General features: G+C 37.6%; 1 pseudogene; it reads right to left on the reverse strand.

Annotated features, from left to right (window-relative positions):
- Window positions 1-1255: 1255 nt before the first annotated feature.
- Window positions 1256-6161, reverse strand: LOC125111102 (protein lin-9 homolog; annotated as a pseudogene).
- Window positions 6162-24104: the final 17943 nt, after the last annotated feature.

The raw sequence follows: 24104 nt of genomic DNA on the forward strand, positions 1-24104 counted from the left end.
CCATAACCAAATACAAACCTTTTGCTCCATTTCCTAGCACTGGCTATTTTATTTGTTTTCCCTATAAAATCCTTTTACTTTATAAATTGTGTACTGTTGGATTTCAACCAGTAATCTGGTTCAAAAGTTGCACAAATAAACAAAAAATATGAAAATATTGTGTTATCCGTCTTTTTTTTTTTTTAAATAAATCTTGTAACAATAGCACTTTTTGCCCTGAATTGATGGGAAAAGACATGCCAAATCTATTTGCTGAAATTAAGCATCTTGCAGTAATATTTCTTTCCTGCTCCTTCATTTTCTTTCAACAAACAACAAAGGTTTCTTTTATAAATTACGATAAATTAAAATATTTATTATTATAAAATTATCTGTAGAACCATGTCACATTGTAAGTATACATCATATATACCTGGTTTTTGTTTTTTTGTTTTTTTGTTTTTTTTTTGTCTTTTTGCCATTTCTTGGGCCGCTCCTGCAGCATATGGAGATTCCCAGGCTAGAAGTCGAATCAGAGCTGTAGCCACTGGCCTACGCCATAGCCACAGCAATGTGGGATCCGAGCCACGTCTGCGACCCACACCCAGCTCATGGCAACGCTGGATCCCTAACCCACTGAGCAAGGCCAGGGATCGAATCCAGAACCTCATGGTTCCTAGTCAGATTCTCTAACCACTGAGCAACAACGGGAACTCCCTTATATACTTGTAAAGTCCATATTTCCCACCTTTATTCCAGTGACTTCCTTAAAATGAGGATTTTCCACATCTCATGATGTTATCTTTTGAAGACTGAGATGGTGATCAACTAAATGAATTGGAGTTATAATTTTCTAGGTGGAATATCCACACTGCCATGCATAATGCACAAAAACACCATGTTTCTTCATGTTCTCCACTGCAGTAATTGTCTGCATGGGGTAGATTGAATTCATACATGTTAAAAAAAAAAAGGTCAATATTCTTCCATGAAATTATATTATGTTCAGACATTTTCAGTTTAAAAATACTTGCTAATAAACATACGTAACATAAACAAGTGCTACTGCAGCTGAGTAATAAAAGAAAAATAAATATAATGCTCGTCAGCAATGCCGGTTTAAGAAGCTGTACAGTATATTGAGATTCCTTATTTGGAGATTTAAATTTCCCTTGTTTTTCCAGCAGTTAGGGTATTTGGTGTTGGAAGCCTCCATAAAACAAGAGAACTTCTCAAAACAAATGTCCTATGCAGTTGAAATAATTACATCTTCTACTCAGTCTCTGCTGGTGTTATTTGCTGCAAAGGCACGTAAGTTTCCCATCTGGCTCAGGCTGCTCTGAATATGTGCAACATGAATTTCTACATTATTCTGAAAGCAACTGATATTAGAGGCATCTATTGTACTCTTGATATCATTTAATGAATCTGTAAGTGATTTGAATTCAAAGGAATTCAGGTCTCCTCCTTCTGCTAGACATTCAATTTATAATAAAATAGCTGTAAACCTAGAGATTAAGTCTGTCAGATTGTCATTTTCTGCACGGGGCTGTCCTGTTGAGGAATTTGCATGCCGAACAATTTCCTGTGCTTCTTCCTCACACCTTCCTCTCATATCTGTCGGCTGATCTGCCGGCTGCAACCCTTGGTCTGGAGCAAGCTCATAGCAGTTGTATTGAACCTTATGCAAAACTTTGTTTAGGTCCCTGTTCAGTTGTTCAAGCTCGAGAACAATCATTGCATATCGCTGCTAAAATTCAATGCCAATCAGCATGGAATATGAGTTCAGTTTTTCTGCTTCTGTGTTCATTTCCCTTAATTTCTTGATATGTTCCTTTTTAATCATGAGAATTTCTGATAATCTGGTCACTTGGAAAAGGAATTCTACTGGAAAACCACCTAATGTTTCAGTGTCAGAGCCAGAAATTTTACTTCTCCAAGGTGACTGTCTTAATAAAGGATCATTATCTGTAACTGGTGACTGGAGAGGAGTATAAGGTAACCGTGGTGGAGTCATAAAAAATTGAGAAGGCCGCTGTTTTTGTCCAAAGGCAGCAGTTGGCATGGTCTCATGAGAATCATTACTAAGAACTTCATAATCAGGGACAGTATGAGTTTCAAGGCCCTCCCTATCAAAAGTTACTCTATAAGTAGCTTAGGAGTACCCACAGCATCTATTTGTCCAGTGAACAGACCATCATGAACACCACGTAATTGTGCTGTAACTTTGGTTGCAACAACCAGGAATCCAATACAGCTTTTCGTTCAGCTTCAAAGGAGGAAAGGAGAGAAGGAAGAAGAGTACTAATAGACTTTAATGTCTCATGAGCCACAGTCATTGGCAACCAGTGCATAGAAAAACACAGCATTAAAGCCACAAGCTAGAGCAATATCTTCCTCATATGTAAGGCAGTGCAATTCTATAGAGTTCCTTTAAACAATCCCAATTAAAAACTTATCTCTAACAAATCTGTTCCTGTTTCATTGACAAAACTATATGCTTCCCAACTGTGAGTGATCGGTTATTTAAAATTTAACCATTAATTGGGTAAAAGTGGTAGCACCCAACTCACACTTGCTCATGCAAGAAAAAGTAACTTATTAACTCCCATACCTGGGAAAGATACTGGGGATTGCATATAGCATAAGAAAAAGAGCTTTAGAACTGGGGCCAGTAGATGGGAGCTGGAACTCAGAGGCCACTGTCTCTTCTCAAATACTGCACCCCTCTACTTGGCTTACTTTCCTAAAAAGAAAAAAGAAACAAAACAAAACAAAACAAAACTCTTCCCTCTTATTCATCAAGGCAAGTGGCTATCTTTAATTGTCTTAAATCTTCTTCCATACTTCCCCGACAGAAAAAAAAAAAAAATTCTCTTCTGCATTCATTAAAGAGAGAGAGAAAAAGGTTACCAGATTTAGTGAAGATACAAGATATCTAGTTAAAACTGAACTTCAGGTAAACAATAGTATTCCTTGAGGATAATTCTATATCAATACAAATACAATATCTGACAAAATTTCTACAACTATGAAAAAATGCCATAACTTAGGCCCTAGTCATCATTTATCTAAAATTCAAATTAAGTGGGAATCCTACATTTTATCCAGCAACCCTACATACCTGGATCAAGTACTCATCACAATCACTGTTGTCCAGTAATTGGAGGCACTACTTGGTCATACCTCCTATTCCATCCAGTCATCAAGAAGGTGAAGTCTGATGCCAGGGAGAGGCAATGAGAAAAACACTGCCATGTGCAGCCCCAAATAAATATTCCACTCCACAAAAGAGATGCATATAGGTGAATGAAAGGGAACCAAGAATAAACAAATAAAATCTATTCACCATTCGCTTAGGGTTTAGCCTAAAAACAGATGTTGATGAAATATGATTTTCACTGTTGATGATCCACATTATTATATATCACCATTGATTACAGGACCAAAACATAGAAAACTCTCTTCTGATTTTTTTAAAGAAGGCAGATTAATTCCTACGTAATTGCACATTGCTGCAAAAGGCAAGTGGTAGGGGTGGACTAAATTACTATGGTTTAATACTGGGGGCACTGACAGGATAGTAAGCAGTCTCATTTTACAGTTTTCCTGGGATTTAAGAAGCTTCCTTGAGCTTCTCTAAGTGGTGATTATAAAATAATAAAGCAAAAAAATATGTTGGCTCTGGCATCAGGCAGAAATGAGGCTTGGCTGACTTTGGCAGCAGCACATTTAATTACATTGACAATGTGTGGCTATGTCACTTCTTAGGAACTAATTATTTCATTCCTTTGGAAAGAAAATGTCCCTAAGGACACAGTTTTTGAAATATAACGTTTAGACCAAAGACCTCAACACAGTGAATCAAATTATGGCTGTTGGTTGCTGATAGGATAGTTTTAAACTTTAAAATAAAGATAACAGGAGTTCCTTTTGTGGCTCAGTGGAAACAAACCCTACTAGTATCCATGAGGATGTAGGTTTGATCCCTAGCCTTGCTCAGTGGGTTAAGGAGCAGGCATTACCACCAGCTGTGGTGTAGGTTGTAGACTCGGCTGGGATCTGGTATTGCTGTGGCTGTGATGTAGGCCGGCAGTTACAGCTCTGATTCGACCCCTAGCCTGGGAACTTCCATATGCTGCAGTGCAGCCCTAAAAAGCAAAAAATGAAAATATAAACAAATAAATAAACAATTTTAAATATCTATTTTCCTTTATAGAGATAATATTGAATGACTACAAAATAGTCCCTCATAAAATTTCAGAAGTTTGATATACTCCACAGTGGAGGATCAGGCTTTAAAAATCAGTGTTTTATACAGAATGGAAATGGAAATGAAGTTTTCTACCATTAGTTTAAGTGGGAACAATCACTTCTGTGGGCAAATAGTATGTTGTCAAAAATCACTGAGCTCTGATAAACTGATCTGAACTGACAACAAAGCTGATAGAGAGAGTGACAAATACTAATATGCGTGAGTGTAAAAGAGAGAGAAAGAAAGACAGGCAGATACAGAGAGAGACTGACTTTACATTAGGAACAGAAGGCAACAAACTCCTTTCACTTTGAAAAGTATCACAGGAGGGCAGTTATGGACATCACTTTGAGGAAGAAACATGGACCAGGGTACCTTCCTGGACCAGTTGCGTTCCTCTGACTTCTTCTTCCTTCCCTTGCTAGCTTACCTTCCTTTCCCATTTACCTCTAAATTTGAGCATTTCTTGAAAGTCTTTCTCTCTACTCTCTCTCTCAGTAAATGTCCTTGAATAGAACCATTCCTCCTTGACATACAGTCCCTTTGTGTTTGGCGAGGTTGTACAGTGCACAACTCTAAAAGCCCCCTCACACTGTAGTCTGTGCGCCCTGCAAAGCTGTCTACTTTTACGTGGCAGCCTGATATGTATGATCCAAAAATATCTCCACCCCTATTTTTTCTTCTAATATCTACTCACAAGCCTGTAGTTGCTTATTCAACAATTCCTTTGAACCAGCAAGTAAATTCCAATTTTATTTATGCTCCCAGAGCAGAAGGAACGAAGAGCAGAGGTCTTCCTCTACCATAAGAAAATAAAAATTACATGAAGCCATCTTCATTTGCTTGGTATATTTTTTTTTACAGTAAATAGTCTACTATTATTACCTGTACACATTTCCCCTAATACTACAGAAAGTAATGCCAAAGGTGGTTCTCAAAGGACTTGGTTATAAGAATACCAGTCATAGCAGTGATGAAGGGCTGCTTAATGGGCAACTCTAGACACTGGACTGCAATACTATTCCAGGCTCAAAGCAGTTCCTGATTGCTGGGGCAACCTCTAGTGGTAAGTGAGGAGAATAAGAAAATGCTTAGCTGAGAGCAGGAAGTGAATGCTGGCAGTGTATATAGCAGCTCATTGAGCAGGCTGCTTTTGAAGACATGCTCCAGCAATTGCCCAAAGACAGAATGTGAGCTCAAAGAGCTAAAACAGCTAAATGACCTGCCCATTCTATGCATGTTCTTCTGCTCAGCTACCTCCCAGATCATGAGACCAATGTGGGCTTAGCAACTGCCACCTTATAACCTTGACCTTCTTCCCTTGCCAATTTCCTAGCTACTTCTGCATTTGGGTGCTCTAAAACAAAGTGAAAATGATAACCATTTCCAATCCAGAGCTACATATGTGGGGGCCCCTTCAGAAGCTTCAAGGGTGCCTTCATCTTACTTCACCGAGGGAGACCACCTCAGCAGTTCCAGTTGTTTCTCTTTTAACTGACACCCTCTGAGTAACCCTAGCTGATCTTCAATAGGATTTTGCCTTCCATGTCTATCAGGTGGGGTTTTTCTTTAACACCTTTCTAATTAATACTAGGAAAAACAAAATCTCTAATAACCTCTTTCAAAATTTTAAAGTAACCTTTATATCACCATTTTGCTTATTGCTCAAAATTTTCAAATACTTCCCATCATGAACAAAATTAATTAAGAAAAAATGATTACAAAGAATTTCTACGAAAGTCTTACCTCACTTTGCTGCCCCTAGAATTATTGAGGTGTGCATCATTTCTCGAATATATTCCAAATGTTGTACAGTAAGTTGTCCATTATATTTCCTTCACCCAAAATTCCATCCACTTGTCAAAGAGCCATTCTTCATTCGGAGGATGACAGTCATGCCATCTCTTTCACAAATCTTTTTAGTCATCTCCATACAATGGTAATCTCTCCATCTTTTAAATTCCATGAAGTACAGTGTCAAGACTGCATGCTTTCAAATCAAACATGGTGTAGCATGAATTTCATTTTCACAACTCAGTTCTGTGTCTTAGACAAAATTAGCTTAACACCTTGATGCCCATTTTTTACATTTTTAAACTGATAATTATCTTAATTTACAAAATGTAAATGATATTTTCCTTTAAGTCAGGATAACTATAAAAATAATGCACATCACCTAGGAGACAGGATTAAGATGAGGGAATAGAAGGACTGGAGCTCACCTTCTCTTATAAAAACAACAGAATTACAACCAAACACTAAACAACCTTCAGCCAAATGGACTGTAAACTTTTAAAAAGATATCCCACTCCAGAACACAAAGAGGAGGCCACATCAAGAGGGAGGATGGGTGATTATGCAATATAAACAACCACATACCCACTGGGTGGGAATCCCACAGGCTTGAAAGTAACTGTATCATAGAGACTCACCTACAGGAATGAGAGTTCTGAGCTCCACATTGGGTCCCCACACCTGTGGATCTGGCATTAGGAGAAAGAACCCCCAGAGCATCTGGCATTGAAGGCCAGTGGAGCTTGAGTTCAGGAGCTCCATGGGACTGGAAGAAATGGAGACCCCATTCTTGAAAGGCACAGGCAGGAATTTGTGTGTTCTGGGTCCTGTGGCAAAGCAGAGGCTCAATGGGAATCTGGGTCAGACCTGACTGCAGTTCTTAGAGCATCTCCTGGGAAAATAAGGGGTGACTGTGGCTTGTTGTGGAGGAAGGACATTGGAAGAAAAGCTCTTGGGAATATTCATCAGCATGTGGACTTCTGGGGGTGGCCATTTTGAAAAAGTCAGGCCCCACCCATCAGTGCTGAGAAGCCCCAGGCCAAACAATAATCCAAGTAGGATCACAGCACCACCCATCTGTAAACAGGCTGTCTAAAGACACCCCCCGCCCCCGCCCCAGCATGCAGCTGCCTCTGATCACATCCAGAGACAAAGCACCACACACCAAAGGGATAGGAATCATCCCCCACTACCAGTGGGCAATCCTTCCCATCAGGAAGCCTAAAGCAAGCCCCCCATACCAACTTCAGCCACAAGGGCAGTAAACCATGGAAGTAACAGAGGCTACAACTCTATTGTCTGCAAAAAGAAGACCACATCAAAAAACCCATAAAAATGTAAAGGCAGAGAGCTCAGATAAGGGAGTAAGGAAAAAACAACAACAACAACACCACATAAGTGATCTTCAGATTCTCAGCCTCCAGGAAAAAGACTTTAGACTGATGATGCTGAAGATGATGCAAGACAGTGGAAATAAATTGGAGGCAAAGATGGATAATTTACAAGAAACACTGAGCAAAGAAATACAAGATTTAAAACTTATGCGAGCAGAGATACAAAATATAATAACTGAAACAAAAAATTCATTAGAGGCAACAAACAGCAGAATACAGGAGGCAGAAGAACAAATAAGTGAGGTGGAGGACAGACTAGTGGAAATCATGGATGTGGAACAGAAAAGAGAAAACAGATTGAAAATAAATGAAGAGAGCCTCGGAGAACTCTGGGACAACATTAAATCCACCAACATCCGTATTACAGGAAGAGAGAAAGGGACAGAAAAAATATTCGAAGAGAGAATAGCTGAAAACTTTCCTAACATGGGAAGAGAATCACTCACTCAAATCCAGGAAGCACAACGAGTATCATATAAAATAAACCCAAGCAGGAACACCTTGAGGCACATATTAATCAAACTGACCAAAATTAAAGACAAAGAAAAAATATCAAAAAAAGTTAGGGAAAAAAACAAATAACATGAAAGGGCACCCCAATAAGGTTTTAGCAAAAACTCTGCAGGCCCAAAGGGAGTGTCATGATATACTTGTCACAACATGAAAGGAAAAAACCTCCACCCAAGATTACTTTAACCAGCAAGGCTCTCATTCAGATTTGAAAGAGAAATCAAGAGCTTTACAGATAAGCAAAAGCTAAGAGAATTCAGCAACACTAAACCTGCTTTACAACAAATACTAAAGGAACTTCTCTAGGCAGAAAAGAAAAGGCCAAAACCAGAAAAAAAAAATACCACAAATGACAAGGCTCACTAGTAGAGGCATATATACAGTAAAGATAGGAAATCATCCATGCAAAATATGATATAAAAATAAGAAATCGTGAGAAGAAGAGAGTACAACTGCAGGACACTGGAGATGCACTTGCAATTAAAAGATCAACAACTTAAAACAATCTCATATATATAGAGAGAGAGACTCCTATATCAAAACTTTGGGGCAACTGCAAACCAGAAATCTACAACTGATACACAAACAAATAAGAAAAATCAACTCATGTACAACACTCAGGATAACCATCAAACCACAAGAGATGAGAACAAGACAAGAAGGGAAGAAAAAAGAGCAACAAAAACAAATCCAAAGCAATTAATAAAATGGCAATAAGAACATACATATCAATAATTACCTTAAATGTAAGTGGACTAAACAGCCCAATCAAAGGACATAGACTGTCTGAATGGATACCAAAACAAGATTCCTATATATGCTGTCTTCAAGAGACCTACTTCACTGCTAGGGACACGTACAAATTGAAAGGGAGAGGATGGAAGAAAATATTTCATGGAAATTAAAATCAAAAGAAAGCTGGAGTAGCAATACTCATATAACACAAAATAGACCTTAAAATAAAGAGCACTATAAGATACAAAGAAGGACATTATATAATGATCAAAGGATCAATCCAAGAAGATGATATAACGATTGTAAATACATATGCAACCAACATAGGATCACTGCAATATATAAGGCAACTGCTAACAACCTTAAAAGGACAAATTGACAATAAAACAATCAGAGTGGGGACTTTAACACCCCACTTACAGCAATGGACAGATCATCCAGACAGAAAATCAATAAGGAAACACAGCCCCGGAATGAAGCATTACACCAGATGGACTTAATAGATAGTTATAGGACATTCCACCCAAAAGCAATGGAATACACATTCTTCTCAAGTGCACATGGAACATTCTCTAGGATTGATCACATTCTGGGCCACAAATCAAGCCTAAGTAACTTTAGGAAAACTGAAATCACATCAAGCATCTTTGGCAACCACAACGCTAGACAACTGGAAATCAACAAGAAAAAAAACTGTAAAAAACACAAACACGTGGAGACTCAACAACATGCTACTAAACAACCAATGCATCACTGAAGAAATCAAAGAGGAAATCAAAAAATACCTAGAAGCAAATGACAGCAAAGATATGACACTCCAAAACCTATGGGATGCAGCAAAAGCCGTTTTAAGAGGAAAGTTTATACCAATACAAGCCCACCTCAGGAAACAACAAAAAGCTCAAATAAACAAGCTAACTTTACATCTAAAGCAGCTAGAGAGAGAAGAACAGACAAGACCTAAAGTTAGCAGAAGGAAAGAAATCATACAGAATTACCATTGTGGCTCAGTGGTTAATGAAACCAACTAGGAACCATGAGGTTGAGGGTTCGATCCCTGGCCTTGCTCAGGTTAAGGATCCAGCATTGTTGTGAGCTGTGGTGTAGGTCACAGACGCAGCTCAGATCTGGCATTACTGTTGCTCTGGCGTAGGCTGGCAGCAACAGCTCCAATTAGACCCCTAACCTAGAACCACCATATGCTGCAAGTGCAGCCCTGGAAAAGACAAAACAACAACAACAACAACAACAACAAAAAAAAACCCAAAAAACAAAAACGGAAAGAAAGAAATCATAAAGATCAGAGCAGAAATAAGTGAAATAGAAACAAAGAAAAAGCATAGAAAAGATCAATGAAACGAAAGCTGGTTCTTTGAAGAGATCAATGAAATTGATCAGCCCTTAGCCAGACTCATCAAGGAAAAAAGACAGAGAGCAAAAATTAATAATATTAGAAATGAAAAAGAAGTTACAATAGACATCACAGAAATACAAAGGATCATAAGAGACCACTATATGCAACTATATACCAATAAAACGGAAAACCTAGAAGAAATGGACAAATTCTTAGAAAGGTACCATCTCCCAAGACTAAACCAAGATGAAATAGAAAAGATGAATGGACCCATCACAAGTGCTGAAATTGAAACTGTGATTAAAAAACTTCCAACAAACAAAAGTCCAGGACCAGAGGGCTTCACAGGTGAATTCTATCAAACATTTAGAGAAGAGCTAACACCTCTCTTTCTGAAACTATTTCAAAAATTGCAGAGGAAGGGATACTCCCAAACTCATTCTATGAGGCCACCATCACCCTGGTACCAAAACCAGACAAAGATTCCACAAAAAAAGAAAACCAAAGGCCAATTTCACTGATGAACATTGATGCAAAAATCCTCAACAAAATACTAGTAAACCGCATCCAACAATACATTAAAAGGATTGTACATCATGATCAAGTGGGATTTATCCCAGGGATACAAGGGTTATTCAATATCTGCAAATCCATCAGTGTGATACACCACATTAACAAACTGAAGAATAAAAACCATATGATCCTCTCAATAGATGCAGAAAAAGCCTTTGAAGAAATTCAATACCCATTTCTGATAAAAATCCTTCAGAAAGCAGGCATAGAAGCAAACTATCTCAGCACAGTAAAGGCCATATATGATAAATACAATGTTAACATCATTTTCAATGGTGAGAAGCTGAAAGAATTCCCGCTGAGATCAGAAACAAGACAAGGATGTCCACTCTTGCCACTACTATTCAACATTGTTTTGGAAGTCCTAGCCATGGCAATCAGAGAAGAAAAGGAAATAAAAGGAATCCAAATTGGAAAGGAAGAAGTAAAACTATCACTATTTGTAGATGACATGATACTGTAACTAGAGAATCCTAAAGACGCTACCAGAAAACTTAGAGCTCATCAATGAATTTGGCAAAATCACAGGATACAAAATTAATATACAGAAATCAACTGCATTCCTATATATTAACAACAAGAGATCAGAAAGATAAATTAGGGAAGCAATCCCATGTACCACCACATCAAAAAGAATAAAATACTTAGAAATAAACCTACCTAAAGAGACAAAAGACCTATACTCTGAAAACTATAAGATGCTGGTGAAAGAAATCAAAGACAACACAAACAGATGGAAAGACATACCATGCTCTTGGATTGGAAGAATCAATATTAGCAAAATGACTACAGTACCCAAGGCAATCTACTGATTCAATGTATTCCCCATCGAATTACCAAGGACATTTTTCACAGGACTTGAACAAAATATTTTAAAGTTTGTTTGGAAGCACAAAAGACCCAGAATAGCCAAAGCCATTCTGAGAAAGAAAAATGGAGCTAGAGGAATCAGGCTCCCTGACTTCAGACTATACTACAAAGCTACTGACTCACAGACTTTGAAAAACTTTCTAAATGAGACAGGTTGCTGGGTTGGGGGATGCACTGGGGGTTTGGGGTGGAAATGCTATAAAATTTGGTTGTGATGATCATTGTACAACTATAAATGTAACTGAGTAATAAAAAATGCTATAAAATTTTTTAAAAATAAAAATAATACACATCACCTAGCAGAAAGGCCCATAAAATGTGCTAAGTAGATGCTAGCTGTTGCTAACTCTGTGAATTATATCTCCCACAACTTTGACAAAAAATTAATCTAAAAATATGAAAAACATAGCAGATCAGTAACAGAAGATAAAGGGCAAATTCATAAGTAGTCAATGAACTCCAAAATTGGTCAAGTTTGAGGAGTACTCATAACTGGCTCTGAGCTCAGGCAAAATTCTAATTCTAATATCTGAGTACTATTCTTATTGATTTATACTACTTCTTGCTTATGGTTGTCTCTGTCACAAAAATGCTTTAACAATGTTAAGTCATGATTTCTGAAGCACTATAACCAATTATTGTATTATTTATTAGCATAGATTATCACAGCTTTGCTTCTACAACTGAATAAAAATTTCCTATGCTTAAGACTCACCCCCTCACTTTAAAAGCTAATTGGGGATGACTATATCATGTTTTTCTTTTAAAAATTCCTTCTACCCCTCCCCCCTTAGATATGGGTAGAGTAGGTTTCAAGAAAGAAATTATTGAGTTAGACTTAACTGCATACAAAGAAATGTCATTGACAAATGTATGTTGGCATCTCTCAAGGAAAAGAGCAGAGGTTAGTGTTCAAACAAAATTCAGAAGCACTATTGGGCTATCACCTTAAAATACTACATAATCTAGGGTAAGTTTCTAACTCTTGGTACAATTTTGTCCTCTGAAACCTAAGAAAATGAAATGACAAAGTAGTTTAAGTGTAATGGGGAGAACTATCCTTGGATGCTAATACTTAAATGGGAAAGAATCACAATAGAATCTTTACTTTGAATTTAAATAATTTCAATTTTTAGATTCTTATTTTCTTAAATTTACTAAAACATCCAAACCAAATTTTTAGCTAGCAAATATTTATTCAGCTCCTATTATGTTCATAAACGATGTTAAAGGTTGAAGAAAGGAATAACATTTCACAATTTAGTGGTAAAAATTGGTTATGTAAAAAGTTCAATTAATTAGATACTAATGTGAATTATAAAGCCAGTAAAGGGAACTAGAGCAGCAACAGTAATTCATCCACTTGGGATAACCCAGCAATGCTGAAGAAGGATATTCGATTTTATATAAGGCTTCAAGGATTTTTAGCTTTTTGAACATGAACAGAAAGGAATGAAGAATACCTCACGTGGAAGGAATAATAAAAGATAAATGAGAATGAGTACAAGGGTGGTTTGTGGGTGTTTATGCATATGAGTGATGTGAGATCACATGTATTCTGGTCTTTCTTTTTCTCTTTCTGTAGAGCTGTGACCTGCTAGAGCTGCCATCGCAAGTACAGTTGTACAGGCAGCTCCCCCTCCTCCCTCATACATGTGCTCTCTTTAACACTGATAAATGCAATTCATTAACCACGTGACAACTGTCATTTCATGTATCTTGGATCTCAAGCACTCAATCTTCCTTCAGTGCTTTCCACAATCTTCCATTTAGTTGTTTTCCGATTTCCACAATAACCACAGCAGAAAAATAAGCATGCCTACTATCTTTCAAGATTTACATAGAATTTGGCATTTCAGATTACAGCATACCATCTTGTGATGATGAAAATCCTACTGTCTTTCCCTGTAACTCCAGCGTTTCTCACATCATGGGGGTGAGGTGTGTATTTGGGGCTAAGGGTGTTGAGGTCAGATCAGGATGGTGACACATTTCCCTGGTCATGAGTGTCCCCATGGAGCTGCTCTTGTGGAACTCTCCATCTCAATATCTCCTTTCATTCTCCTCTCTCTAGCTCTCACTAGTCTAGACATAAAGCATGAATCTCTTTCTTTAATCCTTCTGTGACACCATCTTTCCTTCTCTCACCCCTCCTAAAAATATATGTATATATATATATACCTCATATGAGATTTCTGTGAATACAACAGAGTATACTGACATTGTAGCAATGAAAGAGGTTTACAACACAAAATGTGGGTGCATTAGTTTGCTAGGCTGCTGTAACGAAATACCACAGACTGATTGGCTTAAATAGAAATTTATTTTCTCACATTTCTGGAGCTCAGAAATCCAAGATTAAGGTATCAGCAGTTTAGCTTCTCCTGAGGCCTCTCTTCTTGGCTGGCAGATGGCCAACTGCTCATTGCACCCTCACATGTGTACACATATCCTGGAAGTCACTTTCAATATCCAAATTTCCTCTTCTTATAAGGATACCATCCCATTAGATTAGGATCTAATGGTCTCATTTTAACTTAATTACCTCTTTCGAGGTCCTATCTCCAAATACAGATACATTCTGACGCACTGGGGGTGAAGGGCTTCAACATGTGATTTTTTTTTTTTACAGTATTTTTTTTCTTTGCATTTTAGGGCCATGCCTGTGACATTTGGACGTTCCCAGGCTAGGGGTCAAATCAAAGCTACAGTTTCTGGCCTACACCACAGCCACAGCAACTCTGGATCCAAGCCATGTCTGCAACCTACACCACAGCTCATGGCAACACCAGATCATTGACCCACTGAGCGAGGCCAGGGATTGAACATGCATCCTCACGGTTACTAGTCGAGTTTGTTTCCACTGTACCTCCAACATTTGAATTTTGAGGATACATAGTTCAGTCCATAATAGCAAGTAACTTCAATTTCAGTTTGTTCCTATTAAAGTTCTTTTACATTCTGACACCAGGAATTTCTCACAGGCAATTTTTCTTCAGAAGTTCCAGCTTCTATGTAGACCAGTTAATAACATTTTGTTTAGTTTTGTTTTGTTTACCCAACCAACTGTACATGCTTAGAATTAAAACTGTAGTTTATCCTTTTTGGAACATACTGATTCTAGCATCTCTCTGCTAATACTCAACCAATCCATATAAGAGGCCCCACTAGATTTATTAACTACTGGGAACTTTTCAATTACTAATTATGTTTGCACATAGCAGAGGCTGATGCTGAGGTGAAGCTGTTCTCAGCCCTGGGATTCAGACTGAGCATATCTAATCAGCTTACTGCATGAGGGTTTGGGTTGAACAGTCACAGAGGAGAGTACATGTTATATATCACTTCGAGGTCAGTGAGGAAACAGGAAACACTCAAATTGTTTTAAACACAGGGAACTTAATATAGGGAAGGGTTTATATAGGTGATGATAGAGATGAAAAGCCAAGCAGGACATGGTGGAGTAAATGAATAGTTAGAAATTACAGAAAACCATCACCACCTCTAGGACTGTAGGAACACAATAGAAAGGTAGTTCCTCCAGAAATTAGAAGCTTGGGACATTCTGGGGAAGCTAGAACCACAGAAAGGTTTACTTAGTAGGGGCTGGATTTATAAAGGGCAAGATGATCAGAAAGAATTTGCTACCCTAAATATACAGCCACTTCCAGAAACTGCTGCTTGAAAGGCAGAAGCACTTTATAAATATCTGGGCTTCTTTACTCCTGAATTCCTCTAGTATTCTCCCACTGTTTCCCATTGGCCAAACATACCTGGAAACCCAACACAGAGGCAACTTATAGCAAATAAAGAAAAAGATAGGAAATCTAATAGTATAAGAATTGGACCTTCGTCCAATTGAGAGAATGGCTAGAATTGTATTCAAAGAGACTCAGGAGAGCAGAGTAAAATGTCTCACAGATTCCATCCTAAGGTATAATAAACGGATTAATGCCTGAATTCTACAAAGGCCAGAGAAACTTCAAAAATACAGTGAAAAACGTTTTTTCACCAAAAGCTCTACATGCTATTGGGGAATACATTTAGCAGAATAATGGGTCCCCCAATCTTGTCCATGTCCTAATCCTTGAAATCTCTGAATAGGATAAAAGAGGCTTGGCAGATATGCTTAAGATTAAGGACCATGAGATGAAGAGACTATCCTGGATCATCTAGGGAGCCAATTCTAATCATATGGGTTTTTAAAAGTGAAGAAAACTTCCTTGCATAGTCAGAGAGAGATGGGACTATGCAAGAATAATCAAAGATGCAATGTGTTGGCTTTGGAGATAGAGGAAGTTGGGTCACACATCAAGGAATGTGGGTAACATCTAGATGTCAGAAAATGCAAAGAAACATATTTTTTCCTAGAATCTTAAGACAGAAATATGTCCCTGACAACACCTTGACTTGAGCCCAGTAAGACCTGGATCAGACATCTAGTTTACAAAACTAGAAGATAATGAATTTGCGTTGTTATATAAAGTCACCAAGTTTATGAGAGCAGCAACTGGAAACAAAGAGCTATGCTTTGTATCAGTAACAGCTGAACTGAAAGAGGAGAAAGCTGGAAAAAGGAGCATTTTCCCATTCTCTGTGTGGAAAGCAAGGTGGCTTCAGTGCACTGTGGTCTCCAAAGGAGTCAGCAACAGCATAGTGATCACCATGCAAAGTGCAAGCAGTACCTGACTAAAGGCAGAGGAGCCCAGGGGAAAGTATTTCAATGGCCAGTACTCATGGAGCTGTTGTGGTAGCTTTGAAAGCATAAGGATTTCAGTGGGAAGTACCCTTAGGGTCCTAAGCAGTGCTCAAGTACTTACCAGTTCTAGGTGAGGACAGACAGGATTCCTTCATGGACATACATGACACTCACAGTTGAAGGTTTTTTTTTTTTTTTTTTTCCTTTTTAGGGCTGCATCTGTGACATATGGAAGTTCCCAGGATGCAGCTGCCAGCCTACACCACAGCCACACCAGATCCGAGCTGCATCTGCAACCTACACCACAGTTCACAGAAACACCAGATCCTTAACCCACTGAGTGAGGCCAGGGATCAAAGCAGCATCCTCATGGATACTAGTCAGGTTCATTACCTTTGAGCCACAATGGGAACTCCACAGTGAAGAATTTTGATGGCACTCTTCTATTCCTTTACACTTTTTTTTTTTCAGTGTACAGCAAGTTTTATTCAGGCTCTCAGAGAGAGCTGTCTGCACCCTGTGGTAGAGACTGTAGCTGCCAACCTGCAGCCACAGCAACGCAGGATCTGAGCCGTCTGCGACCTACACCACAGCTCACAGCAACGCCAGATCATTAACCCACTGAGCAAGGGCAGGGATCGAACCCGCAACCTCATGGTTCCTAGTCGGATGCGTTAACCACTGCACCACGACGGGAACTCCTGGTCTTTCTTTCTATCCCTAAATCATGGACCTGTTTGAGGACAGCTATTCTCTTGCCCCATGCCCAATAATTTCCTGTCCCATCCCCTCTGCACCCTGAGCGCATAAGGGCTGAGTGTTGTTTTGATCTCTGTAGGGGGGCACATTTTGATCCTTGATTTGTTCCAGGTGGGGACGCCTTATTTGCATGGGGAAAAGATTACAGGAAAGTGCTCTGAAAAGCATTCCTCCCCGGTACCTACATGAGTCTTCATTATTTGATTACAGGCCTTCTCTTTTTTGGTAAAGATAAATGGCCTGTTTTGAATCACCTGGGTCCGAGTCCCTATCCTATCCCATCTACTATTCTTTCTCCTCAAAAGCTTGGGAACCCAATTCTTTGGGGAGCTTGGGCGACAACCTATCTAACTGCTTGCTGCTGACATGGGGCCATAGATAGTGGCATTGGGTCCCAGCTCTTGTTGCACTAAGACACTGGACTCTGGGTGATGATGGCCATCTAGGGGTAACTGGTATATATCCTTGGGCCCAGTGGTTATCTCTTGTTATCCCTCTTCTGTGTCCTGGACCAACATTTGGTATCCTCACAGTAGCATCGGTTTGGTCTGGAACTGCTGAAGCCTTAAGTGGGTCTTCATGGGAGGGTGACAATGATCTGGGTCACAGCAATAAAAAACGTCAAGTTCCTCTGCTCTGTGCTCTCTCTCTGTCCTTGCCTACACACAATAAGGATTTGGAGGTGCAGGCCAAGAAGCACTGTAGTGGCACTGCGCAGAGCCAGTGGGCTTCGTTGGGCAAGGATGGAGGCAGGCAGTCTGGAAGGAGGTTGTTTTGATTGGGAGGTGGTGCAGTAGCACCAGGAAAGACCTGACCCAGTGGTCTTGCCACAGAGGGATGGAGGCAGGAGGTCTCTCCAGGCAGGAGCGATCAGCTCAGGACGGGAGCAGTTCTGGGTTGAGGGGCTCTGACCTGGGATCTTTTAATGAGCCCTTCCAGTCCATCACCCAGAGCAAAAAACACTCCTGCTGGTTGCCTAGGAGGTCACAATCAAGAGCCAGGAAGCAGTGTAGAGCAAGTTTTACTTAAGCCCTCAGAGGGAGTGGGCTGCCCTGGGGTAGGGACTAGCCCTATTCCTTTACTCTTGAATGAAGTACTAGGTAATAAACTGACACAGTGTTGTATTCAAAACACAATTTTGAATAATTAATAGATATTTGGAGAAATAAATTAGTTTCTAACAAAAATGGATAAAGAATTTTCCAATTTAATTAATACTAATTATTTTTCTGCATACCTACAGCTTGAGAATAAATTAGAGGCATAATAACTGGTTTACAGCAGAATACAGTTAATAGGCTTCATTTAAGTCTATCCTAGGACTGCTTTGTAACTTTACTCTGAAGAACAAAATCAAAAACATTACTTATTCTTGAAAATGATCCTGCAAAATATGATTTGGTATCTAAATATTGTATCTTACTATCTTTAAGGAATTGCACAGTTCTGTAAGAATGCATTCCTAGGGAATATATATTCCATCCTCTCTAAAACACCCTTTGACCCAAATCTGATTGTCACTTTTTCCCAATATCTTCCCTTAAATTATTTCAGGGCAAAATAAAGTGGTTAGGTAATGGAAGAGAAGATGAGTAAAAGCACTTGAATCTTTTGGAATGCTGAGCACGGCTATGCACGGAGGAATACATTGTTTGGGTTTATTTTAACCACGTATGAGATAGCATTTCTTAAACTAAAATACTCACTAGCCAAAGTAATAAACTAAATCAACCTGTCAAGCCAGAACTTTAGAATCTTTTTCACTATGATGGAATTACATACACTCTTTAGAACCATTTTCTCTCTGGGAGGCATGTCTGGTAATGGCTCTGACTTTAGCAAGCAAATTACCAAAACAAACCTGGGCAACTACTTTACAGAACACATGATCACCACAGTTAAATGCTCTCCATTTGTTCACCCTTTTATTCATCTTTTGCTAATGGCCATTCATTTAATGCTCATCTTTGATTAGCTCTGAACCACGGCATTTAACTCCCACTTCTTACAGCACTTACACTGACAGTTAGTATGTTAACAATATACTACTATTTTAATTCTATCTGCTCCTCAAAGAGTGATTACTTTTTTTTGAATTTTTACCACAATTCTCATTGCTAGTCAGGATTTGGGGGGTAACAAACAAACAAACAAACAAACAAACAAAAAAACTCCACAAAGACTAGCACAGCTTTTAGAATGCTAAGATATTTATGATATTTAGTTAGTGTTGCCATACTTGGTTGGAGTTCAGGAAAGCTATGATTTCTTAGACTTAGCCAAAGATACAATTCTGAAGACAAAAAAAATTAATGTTTTAACTATTTTTTAAATGTAAAAGCTATGCATGGTTTTTGTACTGACCCAAGCAATATGTATGGAATAAAAAGTTAAAGCCAAGGCATGCATAACTATTATAAATTATTATTATTATAAGTCCTATCCACTTAAGTTAGCAAAGAAAATAAAATCTAAAATATTGGGAAAAAGAGGGAAAATGATAATTGTTTAATGGTGATAAGATTACATATGTAGAAAAGTGAGAGAATCAACTATATAGGAAATAAAAAAGAATTCAGTAAAACAATTGGTTGTAAAATCAATATACAAAAATCAATAACATCAAATATGCAAAGAATTTGTCAGAAAATATATGAAAAGAAAAAGAATCTTTTATAATAGCAATAAACAAAGGGAAATATAATTAAGAAAGGTGCTGGTCCCATAAGAAAACTACTAAAGGATTCCCGTTGTGGCTCAGCAGTAACAAACCCGACTAGTATCCATGAGGATGTGGGTTCAATCCCTGGCCTCGCTCAGTGGGTTGAGGATCCAGCATTGCCATGAGCTATGGTGTATGGGTCAGACATGGCTTGGATTTGGCGTTGCTGTGGTTGTGGCATAGCCTGGCAGCTACAGCTCTGATTTGACCCCTGGCCTGGGAACTTCCATGTGCCTTGGGTCTGACCCCCCCCGCCCAAAAAAAAACTTACCAAAAAAAATAAACTGGAGGAAACTAAGTAGAAAAATTAAAATAAGATACATCATGTTCTTGGATAAAGATGTTCAATATTATGAGATATGAGTTCTCCATAATTTACCCAATATATTTTATATAACCCTAATTAAAATAACAACAGAATGTCTTAAATTGGAAAACCCTGATGACTCCACAGATGATAATGACAACTCAGCATTCTCATGTACTATTGGAGCACCTTTCTAAGATAGCACTTTGGCAATAATTATCAAATCCCAAATGTTTGTATCACATGATCTAGTAATTCATCTTTTAAAAATTAACTCTACACTTATTTCAACAGTCAGAACTCCAATCTAAAAAGTCACCAAAGCCTTGTATGCAACAATAAGAAAAAGAAAAAAATGCACCAATAAGGCAGTGAGTAAATCTACATTTTTGTGTAAATAAACTTGTAATGATTACCTTTAGATAAAAGAATACTGATAAGAAGACTTTCTGCATTTCATATTTTCCATTGTTATGTCATTTTTATCACCATTTGCATGTAAAAGCATATTAACCTGGCTTATCTTTAATGGACCATTTGTTCTTTGAAAACTGGACCATTTAAAATTTGTTCTTTGAAAACTGCAGAATTCTGTCGGGGCTCAGCAGTTGATGAACCCGACTAGCATCCATGAGGATGCAGGTTTGATCCCTGGCCTCGCTCAGTAGGTTAAGGATCTGGTGTTACCCTGAGCTGTGGTGTAGGTCACAGACGTGGTTCGGATCTGCATTGCTGTGGCTTTGGTGTAGGCTAGCTCTGATTAGACCACTAGCCTGGGAACCTCCATATGCCATGGGTGCAGCCCTAGAAAGATTAAAAAAAACAAAAAGAAAAGAAAGAAAGAAGGAAAAAAAGAAAACCTACTCTATGTATCACACTTTTTGGACACTGGGAATATAATTGTCAACAATATTTTTCAGTTTACTCGAACATTTTTTTAAATAATAAAGATTACCGAGAATATAAATTCCCTTTCACAAAACCATGAATCCTATTTACCTCTTTAGAGGGAAATCAGTGTTAAGAGTTTAATGTACAGGCATACCTTGTTTCACTGTGCTTCACTTTATTGCACGTTGCAGATAGTGCATTTTTTACAAATTGAAGGTTTTTGCAAACTCTGCATCCAGCAAGTCTATCAACACTATTTCCAGCAGCATTTGCTCACTTCATGTCTCTGAGTCACATTTTGGTAATTCTCAGAATATTTTAAATATTCCCATTGTTATTATATTTATTATGGTGATCTATAATCAGAGATTTTTTATATTACTATTAGAACTCAGTAAAGGCTCAGACGATGGCTAGCATTTTTAGCAATATAGTATTTTTTAATTAAGGCATGTATACTTTTTAGATATAATGCTATTACATACTTAGACTGCATTATAGTGTTAACTTTTTCATGCACTGGGAAACCAAAACTTAATGTGACTCACTTTAGCGCAACATTTGCATGTCACGTTGCTCTGGAATTGAACCTGTAAAATCACTAAAGTATGCCTGTACTCCATCCAGACATTTTCTATGCATTCGCACACATGATACATAGAAAATAAGTAAGGATGATAAAGACACACAAACTCATATTAATAAAAGCGACTCTTTTTTTTTTTTTTTTTGGTCTTTTTGCCTTTTCTAGGGCAGCTGCCACAGCACATGGAGGTTTCCAGGTATAGGGGTCGAATCGGAGCTATAGCTGCCGGCCTATACCAGAGCCACAGCAATGTAGGATCCAAGCCGTGTCTGCACCTACACCATAGCTCACGGCAACGCTGGATCCTTAACCCACTGAGCAAGGCCAGGGATCAAGCCCGCAACCTCATGGTTCCTAGTCGGATTTGTTAACCACTGAGCCACGACGGGAACTCCAACAAAAGCAGATTTTAACATGAATAATATCATACTATGCTATCCTGCTGCTTCCCTCTATTTCTTAAGAACACACATTCATTTTTTAAAAATACATTACTCAGAGATCTTTTCACTTTTTTTTGGCTTTGGCACATTCTTCTCCAGCATAGTTGGGTTACAATTATTTAACCATTTCCCTGTTCACGTTCATTTGAACTGTTTTAACTTTTCCATAACCATAAATATAACTGCAAAAAATAAGTCTGGGTATATACAATAGATCCTCTCTATCCACAGGTTCTGCATTCATGAATTCAACCAACAGCGGATGGAAAATATTCCTCCAAAATTCCGGAGAGTGTCAAAAAGTAAAACTTGAATTTGACACCCACCAGCAACTATTTACAAAGAAGCTACATTGTGTTAGGTATTATAAGTAATCCAGAGATGATTTAAAGTACATCGTTGTACAACTATAAATATAATAAATTCATTGAGTAATAAAAAAGAAAGAAAAAATAATAATAAAGTACATTGGAGGATGTGCAGAGGTAATATGCAAAACTATGCCATTTTATATAAAGGACTTGAACATCCACTAATTTTGGTACCTGCAAGGTGTCCTGGAACCAACCCTCTATAGATACTGAGGGACGACTGTATGTTAGAAGCAAAATCTTTCAGTAATATATTTATGTGCTTTTGAAATTCTGATACCATCAATCTGCCCACCAAAAAGCAGATGGTATTTGTCTTTTTCTAAGTGAAGCAAGTCAGAAAAAGGAAGTTTCATTTTTTTAACTTACTAAACATTCTTACTAAAAACTTTTTATTTTGAATACAAGTAATTCATTATATTGCCTAATGATCAAAAATGAGTCCATTTCTGTGATAAACTCTACATTACAAAACCAAGTTTGATCAAAGTTTTGCTTAGAGTAGCTGCATCTCTGTTAATAAAGGAGATTGATCTAATTTTTTCTTTCTCTCAGTTTAATGCATTTTATTTTATTTTGTGTATGTGAACTCCTAAACAGTTTGGGCTTACACATGAACTAGTCTCAGAATGAGCTGAAAAGCTTCAAAAAGTATTACCTTCCTTTCAGTTCTCCATGTTTTCCCTTCCCCTCTTGCAGTTAATATAAAGTCACTGGGGTTAAAACCTTGAGGCACAAAATTTGAACTTCCTGGTGACTACTTCACCACATGAAAAAGGGCTGCCTGAAATTCTTACCTGTGCCTTTGACAGATTTAATGTGACTGACAAGTAAAATTTTTCTCTATAAACCACTGACATTATCAGACTGTGTGTTGACTGCAGCATTGTGAGTAATATGGAAGTTTTCCTCTATTTAATGTATAGGAATATTTTAAACATGCATTTAAAGATTTAGTAAAATGACTAAAATCTTTGGGCCTGATGCCTTTTAATGGGAAGTTTTTCACAAAAAAAAATTTTTTTTTTCCACAAAAAAATTTTCAGTTTTCTGTTTTGTGTGGATATTTCACTTTTCCTTAGGCTTAGAATACTATATCTCAGAAAATACCTATTTTTTTAATTTCATGACACAATTTTCAAACTTATTAAAATTAAGTTACATATAGTCTTCTAAGTTTTAACCCTATATATTTGTACCTGATTTCTTACACCTAATGTTTATTCATTAATTTCCCTGGTTGATAGATCTCTCTTTTATTTTTGTTAGCATCTTTTTCTCCTTTCCTTGGGTCTAGATTTTTTTAATTGAAGATATGGTTCATAAGACTTTAATTTTTCTCAGCAAATTATGGTGTCTAGATCTTTATATGTGATTCTACCCTTGTTATTTTCTAAAAAAGTTTAACATCATATTTTAGTAATCCCTTTAACCCATTTAGATAAATGCATTTTTAAATAATATCTAGGAAATGTCAGAAAATTTCAATATAAAGTGAATTCATTTATATTGAATATTCTTTTCTGCTTAATTTCTATTTTTATTATTTGTGGTTAGAAAATCTATTTTGTATAATTGCTCCTATATAGAATTAGTAGAGATTATCTTTGTAGCATAATGACATATACAATTTTTATGATTGCGTCATGGATATTTGAAAAGAATGTATACCTTATGTTTACTGGTATGAGGTTACATTTAATTCTTATTATATTGCAGGTACTGATTGTGTTATTCAAATCATTTCTATTACCTTATTGTTTCTCTCATCTGTAATTTTTCTAAAGAAGTATATTCAAGTAGCCCATTAAGGTCACGGATTTATTTCTCTGATTAGATTTTGGCTTATATTCCTTGATATT

The sequence above is a fragment of the Phacochoerus africanus genome, chromosome 1 (assembly GCF_016906955.1).
Source record: "Phacochoerus africanus isolate WHEZ1 chromosome 1, ROS_Pafr_v1, whole genome shotgun sequence".
NCBI lineage: Eukaryota > Metazoa > Chordata > Mammalia > Artiodactyla > Suidae > Phacochoerus > Phacochoerus africanus.